Below are 9,938 nucleotides of genomic sequence, written 5' to 3'. Positions count from 1 at the left end.
CCTGTCTAGTGTGGTAAACCCCTGCTTCTATGGATCTGGTGCATAGTGCCTGTTCTTGTGCTGCTATTATCAGTGTCTCATCCCTTTCCAGCCACTGGTAGGATTTCCCAATGTCAGCCACCTTAGCTATCTGTCGATGGTACATCCCATGCAGGGTGTGTATATATATATATATATATAAATAAAAATATATATATATATATAAGTAAGACTGTTCTTGGTTTGGCCACTGTCTCTCAAGCTAATTACTGTAGAGGGAACTTATAAACTGAAAACAAAATTGAAGACATTATGGACAATAAATATCCCTATAATGCTATAAGGATCCCTATAATGCTGTAAGGATCTTATTTACCATTATTAGGAGACTGCAGACTATGATTTATGTCTCCTAAAGACAGCATGTCAAGAAACAAAGTTCACTAGTTTAACACCTTCTTTGTTCTTTTGTATACATATATGGAAGAAAAGATTATTCTTCCAACTTCTGTTATAGCCATGGAGTTAGTATTCTCTTGAATTCTTGGCTTATTACTATGTTTTGTGAAGCTTTCCAGAGTTTGTACTCTAGGGCAGGTATAGGTCTTGGCCTAGAAAATTGGTTGTGGACTTTGTTCTCTCCCAGTAGAATATCTGAGTAATACATATATCAATAACATTTTTAACTACTGACTGTAAATCAGTAATTGCAGCATCTGATGAAATCACATCTGCTAAAATATATAGGGACATTGTCTATTGCTTTGGCAGCCTAAAAAGTTGCACCTCATAATTAAACTTTACAAAGTGGCTATTATCAAAACAGAAAACTTGAAGATTAGAATTGCAGAAATGCTTATAATTGCAAAAATACAGTGTTGTTATTTTCCTTGGGTTGTTATTTTCCATAGATTGTATCATGGCACTCAAAGAACCTTAGAGCTGCCATCCTAAGCCCATGTAGAGAAATTCACACTGAATTCAGTGGGATGTACTTCTGAGCTCACATGAAGAACTCCTGAAGCAATAGAGTAGAAGTCATCTGTGACCTGGAAGACCAAAATAAACATGGGTTAATACTACCCATGTTTATGATCTTCACTTCATCCGTATAATTGCTAAGAATCAACACTGACTTGATGACGCATAATCAACTAAAGTGATTACCTTCACTTGGATTTATACTTACAAGCATTACTCTTCATGGGGCTCCCCATAAATTGAAATATGGGTTAAGATCCACATTTTGTCTCCATATAGTCACCATCATTATGCGGTGAATATTTAGGACAGGAGTAGGCAGATGTTCAGCAACTCCTAATATTCCCGTAGAATATGGCCATTGGTGAACTTTGCTGGGAATTGTAGTCCAGCAAATCTGGAAAGGAAACAGGTCACCTTGGCCTAGACCAACAGATGTCTGAGAAGCACTTCTTTGTTGGCTGAGCAGCATACTAATCCTTTGAGTGGCAAGCTGAGACTTCATGTTTAAAGTAGATGGAGCCAGAATAAAGACATTAAATTTAAATGTAATTAGAATTACAAGAAGTTAATACAATACAATTATGATGATGATATTATTAAGAATAATACAGTGCAAATATAGAAAGTAGATAAGATACGGGTGGAGTTCTCATGTGCAAAGATTGGAAGCAGAACAGAGTTGAAATGTTTACTTGATAGCTAGACAACATTCTCTTCTTTCTCTCTGCCAGAAATACAACTTTTGTTGAGGCTATCATTGGCCTGCTGTTCTATTGCTGTTTAGACAAGACAGTTAATTTCAAGTTTTCTATATTCTTCTGTTGCTTAATTTTATCAAATAAACCTTATACATAAAAGTTCACAGGTTCTTCACTGAATAAAAGAATTACTGAGCAACAAGAAGCTTTGTCTATGATTTAGGTGTTAGTTTTGTACCCAGCTTTGCATAAAACACACACAATAAAGTGTTGATTTAAAAGACCATTTGAGGAAGGGGGTGCTTGTTAAATAAGAAATCATAAATCTGCATGATTGTGTATTTGACATAATTGCTGTAAATTCTCAAATTAATTGCCAAACCCTTGATTTAATGGACAAAAATGTTAATTTAACTGACATATCCAGAGTCTGCTAAACTAAGGTCAATTAAACTAAGAGACTGTACAACAACCAACTGGATTGTAAGTAATGATGTTTGAATCTATGAATCCTGGTTTATGTATCAGTCAAACTAAGAAAAGTAGAAGTGTTGATATCTGATGCCTGAGATGTTTCACTGGCTTACAGTGCTCATAGTGCTGATAGAGAGATTTTCAATCCTTTAACTTTCTCCTTTAACATAAACATCTTCCTGCCATTAGTGCTCTTGGACAACTCAAAAGCAATGAATTCTCAGATGGTCCTATTCAAACTAAGAATACAAAAGAACCAAACTGAAGGAATACAAGAACTGAGATGTAAAAGTAGATGCTGTTTGAGATGCCTGAATATACAAACTATTTTTTCAAAACTTGTTTTCATCAAAGTTTTCATTTCATTGTAAGCCCCAAGGGCCATTTGAAAAATAATATATTTTATACAATGCCTCCAATTAATATTTTATTTTACCTGTATAAACTTGGAAAACTTTACCTGTAAGATTCTGAAGGGGAAAAATAGGTGGAGTTCTTCTGTTGACCCAGTGATTTTCATGTTTACAGTATACACTATAGGATTATTAATTTATTAGGTCTCCAGCTTTGACTAAAGATGGAACATTCCACAAATCCCAGCATGGAGGTTATTTGATGATCTGGATTGTGCAGTATATCCAGGAGTTACTGAGTTCTTTTTTTTTTTCCCAAAGAACTTTCATTGTCCAAAAATTTATTGCAGCAATATAAACTTACAAGTGTCTCTTTGTTGCAGGGAGTTGGCTTCAGTAGCTGGATGATGGATGGTATGACTAAGGATGATAGCAAGCACAGCTGCAAGGGAAGCAAGAAAAATAATAATTAGAAAATATGAAGAAAAAACTGGGATATCTCATTTTAAATGATAAGTAATGTCCATGCTATATTTTGTTTAATTGCTAAGTTCTTTGTTTTACCATGTTAAAAATCATAGAAATATAGAGTTAGAAGGCAAGATTAAGGGTATCAAGTCTAACCTTCTGATCAGTGTAGAAACCCAAATTAAAATATCCCTGACAAACAACTATGTAGCGTTTATTTGAACACATCCAGATCTAAGTGCTGCTCCAATTTTTCTTAGCATCACTCCAAGCTTAAACATGCTGCAAATACTGTATATGCTATATTGTTTTGGACAGGAATATAAACACTACCAAGAGCAAAATAGGTTATAACTGCAAATTCATCTCTATTTATTTTCACACTGTTTCAGTAGAAGGCTTTTATTTCTTCTGGTTAGCCAGGTAACAAATTTGTTAGGGACTCCCCGTTAAATTTCTCTAAGGAATCTGCAGGCAAATTCCTGTTAGCAATCCCTGATGGTTTGGTGAGGTTGTTGCTGGGAATCTGAGTGCCTTATATTCCTCTTAGAGTCTCTGCTTACTCAGCAAGAAGCAATTGCTCCATCACCCACAATCATCAGCTCTCAGTTCCCATACCTTATAATGAGTAGCTATTCAGAAGATGAGCTTTTCATTTCTTAAACAAAAACAAAAACAAAAACAAAAACCCAACCACAGAATTTACCAAAAGAACCACCTTCTCTGGTCATACTCCTCTCTTCTTTATGTGTTCCTACTACCAGAGTTCTCTTTGCTTATCCATATATGGATGCTATGAAATTTATTCCATTCTTGGAGGTGTTGACCATTTTTTTTTACTCGTATCTAACTATTGAGAAAATATGCTACTGAATCTTCAGGAGCTTTAAAAAATAATATTAACAACTCTATCCTAAGCATGGTGATACTGAAATTGCACTGAATTCTGTGGGATTTACTTCTTAATAAATAAATTTAGGATTATATATAAAATACTCTGAAAAAAGGCTTACGTAGAAGAAGTCAATACATTATGAGGAAAAAGATTGCTTTTGCTAATCAATAATTATTATTGATAATAATTATAAGGATCATCAATACAAATAATTGAGAAGAAGCAGTAAGTTGGAAAGTATCTATGTGTGCACAGGATGGTTGCATGATTCACATGTTGGAATAAGCAAGTCTGTTCCAAATTTATGCTGAGTTTGCAAGTATTCATTCATAAACCTGTTGTGCCTTGTTTCCATATTAATCAGCATTTTTTTAAAAAAAGAAATCTGCATGATAAATGAATATGTACTTTGAAAATTTATTAAACCTTCAATTTACCAGACCTCAATCTAGCAGAATTTGGATGCAATGGACAAAATTCATTCAACATTTTACACACAAGTAAGGTCATTTTACACATGAGAAAAATCCAATTTACTATTTAATGGTCATTTGGCATCCATTGCCCATTGTTTCCATCTATTAGCTTGTTACATTTGAAGGTATATTCTGATTAAATATTAATATAGAACAATGCCATTTTACTAGTTTTTTATCAGAACCAAGACACATTTTATTAAATGGGATTTATTCTCCAAAATGTTGCATTCAGTGAAATTTATTATTTGGAATGTAGAATGAACTTAATGTGGTAGTTGCATGGTTGTGTTTAATGGTCAGAGTAAAGTAAAAGCATATAAATTGGATGTTCCAATTTGTATCAGGCTACTGGCGTAAGGAGGCATCATTAAACCTCCTGGTATTTATTTGGAACAATTGTTTTCCATTTTGAAATAGTGTTCTTTTTCCATCTTCTTGAAGCACAATGACTACTGGGTGTCCCCAGTCCTTGCTATTCACATATAACACATATGGCAATTTATTTGGGATCATTTCCTTGGATCTCCATTCACTATTTCAGTGCCAAACTGAATGCAAAGAAATTTCCAACCAGACACATGAATTATAAATATATGGCAATGGATTTCATTATTTTTGCTTATTTTTGTCAGGATTTATACAATCTACCTTCCAGAATCCAGTTCTCTGACTCCTCTATTCTCACCAGGCCTTCAACACATCTTCATAAAGATAATTCAACTGAAATCAAAATATGGAATTTTCATTCGGTAACGTGTTCATTCTAAAGCAAAGTAAAACAAGAAGCTGTTTTACAAGAACCATCAGTAATTAGCCTAGCTTTTGAATTACATATTGGTTTCTAGATGTTGTTTCAGCTGTTTTATGGGATGCGCTGAGTGCTCCTACTATTTAGTCATTTTGCTTGAGAGATGGGTTTGTTTAATGCACACCATGCTGAAAAGGAATACCAACAAAACACTGTTCACTTACTTAAAATAGTTACAATCCACTATTCTATTTAGATATCCACTCAAGAAATAGTTTTCATAGAAGACTCATCATGTAGTCCCTTAAACTTTAGAGAAAAGTTTTCCATATTAATATCTTTCTGAAAGAACAGATAATCAATATGCCAAGTTCTCTTTTCTCCATCCCCTTTTCTCCCTTTTCCTTGTTTTTTTTAGTAAAAGCTCAATTTCCCCCCATCTTCCAACAATTGAGTTTATTTTATTCCTGAATACAAGCTTCATGTTACAATTAAAGATGAATAGATTCCCTAGGGCCATCAGAAATTAGGTTTCAATTATGAGAAAAACATGTGGCCTTGATGTAATTGGCTTTCCCCAGTCTTGTAAGTGTGTCCTGACAGAAAGGTGGTGAAAAGTCTCTTAAGTCTTGGCACAGTTTTACATTCATCATGGTATTTATTTCATTTCCTTTTATACAAACTTGTCTTCAAGGCAACAAGGTTGTCAACCATAACTGCTGGACTTGATGGTGTCCAGCTAGTGCTATCCTTTCAACTTATTATCAACTGTGGATGGAAAGATATATACTTGTTTGTCAGGTTTTTGGTGGCTGAGAGAAAGAAGGTTGACAGGTTCTAAGCAGGATATTGGTGTAGTAGACAGGGACAGCCTTTGTTGAAGAAGAGCTGGATAGTTTCCTTTCTGGGGTCTTACCTGCTTTTTCAGAATGTCCACATCATCACTTCCATTGTATATATGTACAGGATAGGAAAGTTACGAAAATATCTTAACTGCAGAATTCAGCACACATGTGCCTTCTTTGAAAGTCCATTTCACACAGTTGGCTTACTCCCTGGTAACTGCACGTAGAGGATTGTAGCCTACGTCATCAGTGCTTGCTTTCACTGGCTGACCTAGTACTTTCTTTCAGTAACCAGTAATTTCAACCAACAATTGGGGAAAACCACTCAGTCACCATAAAAATAATCCTTTTTAGCCTTCAGGATTGAATTAGTAATTATGATGAGGTAGTTTCAGTCTTTTTAAGACAGATCTCTCTCTAGAGAGCCAAGCCGCATTCCATACTTCCCAAACACAGTTTTCTAAAACAAAGACTACATTTAACACGTTAAAAAGGCTACTTCATAACCCAAGTAACATGGGCTTGGGATTTCCCCCCCCCCAACATTCCATCCTATTATGCAAATGAAGCCTTTCTGAAGCTGGTTTGCCATAGGGACGTGGCCAACCATGAAATGGGTGCTGTGGGGACATGGCTAACCAGAAATGGGCAAGAACATAATTGCATATAGTAAATACAAAATAAGTCTTCATGATTTTTATGTGGGATCTGCCACAAACCACCATCAAATTAAAGTTTATGTCTATCAACTATACATTAAAAGTCATAGATCCAGAATTTGCCATTGTCAGAGAAGGACAATAGATGTGGATCCAAGGCACATGGAGCGTCATGATTGTTACATGGGATGCCAACAACTCTGGGTCAAATTATAGGATACTTCTAAGGACAGAGAATGACCTATCATTTGATTATAGTTATGGAAGGATACTTTATAAAAATCATAAGAATTTATAAATATTCAAGCTTCAGATGTATATTTTTGTGCCATGGCAGAACTGGCAAATGCTGGTTCTGTCATGTTTAGAATACAATTCATCAACTTCAGTATTCAGTGTAATGTTATGGTGATAGCAGACAAAACCCCCTGAAAAAAATCATGCATATTAAGAAGCTGTTTACATTTTTAAGAATACAAGAATAGAAAAAGAACCATATTGGGTCAGATCAAAGGTCTATGTAGTTCAACATTCTTCTTCCAGTTGTTAAAAATTATAGATCTGTACCATTGCATAGGGAAACAGTATATGTACATGTTTAATTGAATTTGTCAGAAACAATTTGCAAGGGAAAAATTCAAATACAGGCTTTCTAGCAGTTGGCTGCTGAAGCAAAGGTACTGTAAAACTAGGTATTAGCATGGAATCAACCAGCCCTGGTCACCATAATTTATGTTGGGAGAGGAGAACGAAGGGTTGTTCTCATAATATTGCTCATAGAGTTGCAGATCCCCCCTTGTTTACCCAATGTTTTTTCTAACTTCTTCCTTACCATGGATGAGAGGTAGAAAAGCTTTTTTACAGCTGGGGGGAAGGACTTTTTTCTTTTAAATTTATCTCTGAGAGCTTAAGAGACATGGTCTATATTAGTGCAATTACATGAGCAGAGAAGACAGTACTCAGCTTTTTAGATGATGATGATGATTCTCTCTTTTAAAGGAAGGAAAATGGGTATGGTAAAGCTACCTGAGGTTTAATATACTTACTTTTCTTTCTTGTTTTTACAACAGGAAAAAAATGGAATAATTTATTTATTTATTTAAATATGTCTATCAACTGTGGAGTAGTGTACAACAACGCAAATCAGAAGATGATTTCATTCCTTAGAAAACAAAAACAACAGGTGTTATAAAAGGCACTTTTTGAAGCAGGTGGAGAGACTGTAGAATTTAAAATGCTGGTTTAATTAAAAATGACTCAACGTGCTAAAAGGACTGTAAATTAAGTCTGAGGGATAATGCTTTAGAGAACACAGGTCAAAGCTGAGGTGGCCTCTTTTGTAGCTACATCATATGCTTCTGACAAGGAAGGCAGTTCTGGAGTTTTTAAGATCATCAGAAGATCTGAAGAGATGGGCAGATGGTATGGGAAGAAATCCCCGTTCCTGGCAGACACCCTTGGGAAGAAATGTTCCTTTGTATATTGGAATGCAATCTGCATGTACTGTGGTTGAGTCTTGTAATTAGTTCCATTAGAATGTTAGTAAAATACTGGTCCAGACAAAATACTATGTCATTTGACACCATCAACACAATAACATTAATGAAAGGGACGGCCACCATTTTCTGATTATCTCTATTACATCAAGATATAGTTTCTCCCCCAAAGAATTGCACTGTACATTTCCAATAAATAGACAGATAGTTTTACGATATTTCATACAGCAGGTGTCCCAAATGTTTAGTGATAAATGTTCAAATGTCCACTCAGGTGAATTTGATGATTCCAAGTGATCTTTTCCTCTTTCTCCCCCTCAATAGCTCTGTCGTATTTACAGGACACTTACAATCATCCATTGTAGGTGATACAGTGGTACCTTGGGTCACGAACTTAATTCGTTCCGCGACTCTGGTCGCGACCCGAATTGGTCGCAACCCGAATCAAATTTTCCCATAAGGTTCAATGTAAATACGGTTAATCCATTCTGACCCCTCCGAATTTGGTCACCAACCGATTTTGGTTGCGTCCAGAATCAAATTTTCCCATAAGGTTCAATGTAATTACGGTTAATCCGTTCTGAACCATATGTATTTTTTTAAAAAAACCACAAAAATATGAAACAAAATACAGTACAGTGCAGTATGAAGAGAGAGAACGCTAACCTTGCTCGAGGCGACTTCTGGCATGGAGGACAGGAAGGTGGGTGGGGAGGCAGTTATTGCTTGGAGGGAGAGTCCCCCTCCCTACAGGAAGCCATGACCATGTGTCATGGGAGGGAGAATGGCTGCGGATCCTGTTCATCACCTGATCTGGCGTTCGCGAACGGAAGCAAAATTTTGCAAACAGTGCTGTTCGTGACCCAAATTGGTCATGAACAGAAGTGTTCATGACCCAAGATACCACTGTATTTATAGAGCAGTTGTCATGTCTACTGTATGAACATTCATAAAAACATATTTTAGTAAATATGTGGGGAAGCAACATCTTAATCCCATTCATATTTCATTTGTTTAACTTTAAAGCCTGGTCCTGTGGAACTACCTACCATATTACCTTAAAAATCTGCCTTAACTATGAACTGTTTAAGTGCTTTCACCAAAGCAAACTGTGCAGGGTTATAGGGTTCAAGATACTATAGAAAGATAAAATGGAGTATAGTTGTACTTTCACAATATATTTCAGGAGACAAATTTCAACAAACATAGTGAATTATTAGACAGGATACCAAGGGAGAGCAGAATGGTTGGGAATGTCTTAAAAATAAGACAATATCAGTTGCTCAGAGAAGATGGTAGGACAGTAAAAAAAAAAAAATGATGGCGGGAGGGCAGAGCTCCTGTATTCCTCCTTTGACCTTTGCCTCAAAGGGGAACTGTGTTCAAAACTGATCTAAGCCAGGGGGTCCATGGGAAGAGGGTCAATAAAGTTAAAATGGCAGCCATAACTATGCAATCAAAACCCCACCTCTTTTTTATGTGTGTCATGATCTTGATTTTGTTATCCCCCTGCAGACACCTCTGATCTAAGCAGAACAGCTGACACAAGGAGGGACTGAGAACTCAAGGAAAGTAAAGAAATGAATAGGGACCATCTGTCTCCTATAATAAGTTGAAGTCTCCAGAACTAGATCAATTATAACTGAAGGAGCTTGTGGAATGTCATCTCAGAGCCATTATGTGATCTTTGAGAAATCTTGGAAGATTAGTGTGGTGCCAGAACTGGTGAAAGGCAATATTGTTCCTATCTTCAAAACAGGAGAGAAAAAGAAAACCCAGGCAACTACAGACCAGTCAGTTTGATGTTGATACCAGGCAAAAATGCTCTTGAGGAATTGATTTGTGACCATTTAGAAAAAA

At 35.9% G+C, this 9,938-nt stretch overlaps 1 long non-coding RNA gene across 1 annotated transcript; it reads right to left on the bottom strand.

The window, feature by feature from the left end:
• Positions 1-232: 232 nt before the first annotated feature.
• On the bottom strand, positions 233-5,084 carry LOC112540504 (uncharacterized). The gene is made up of 3 exons (XR_003084584.2): positions 4,979-5,084; positions 2,853-2,930; positions 233-1,028 (listed from the first exon to the last, which is right to left on the bottom strand). It is a non-coding gene; the product is annotated as an uncharacterized LOC112540504 (long non-coding RNA).
• Between the last annotated feature and the right edge of the window lie 4,854 nt (positions 5,085-9,938).

The sequence above is a fragment of the Python bivittatus genome, unplaced genomic scaffold (genome assembly GCF_059951505.1).
Source record: "Python bivittatus isolate LINGU-HERP-01145 unplaced genomic scaffold, Pbiv_v1 ctg000610_np1212, whole genome shotgun sequence".
NCBI classification, from domain to species: domain Eukaryota; kingdom Metazoa; phylum Chordata; class Lepidosauria; order Squamata; family Pythonidae; genus Python; species Python bivittatus.
The sequence above is the reverse complement of the archived record's forward strand: the minus strand, read 5'-3'. Positions and strand labels throughout refer to the sequence as shown.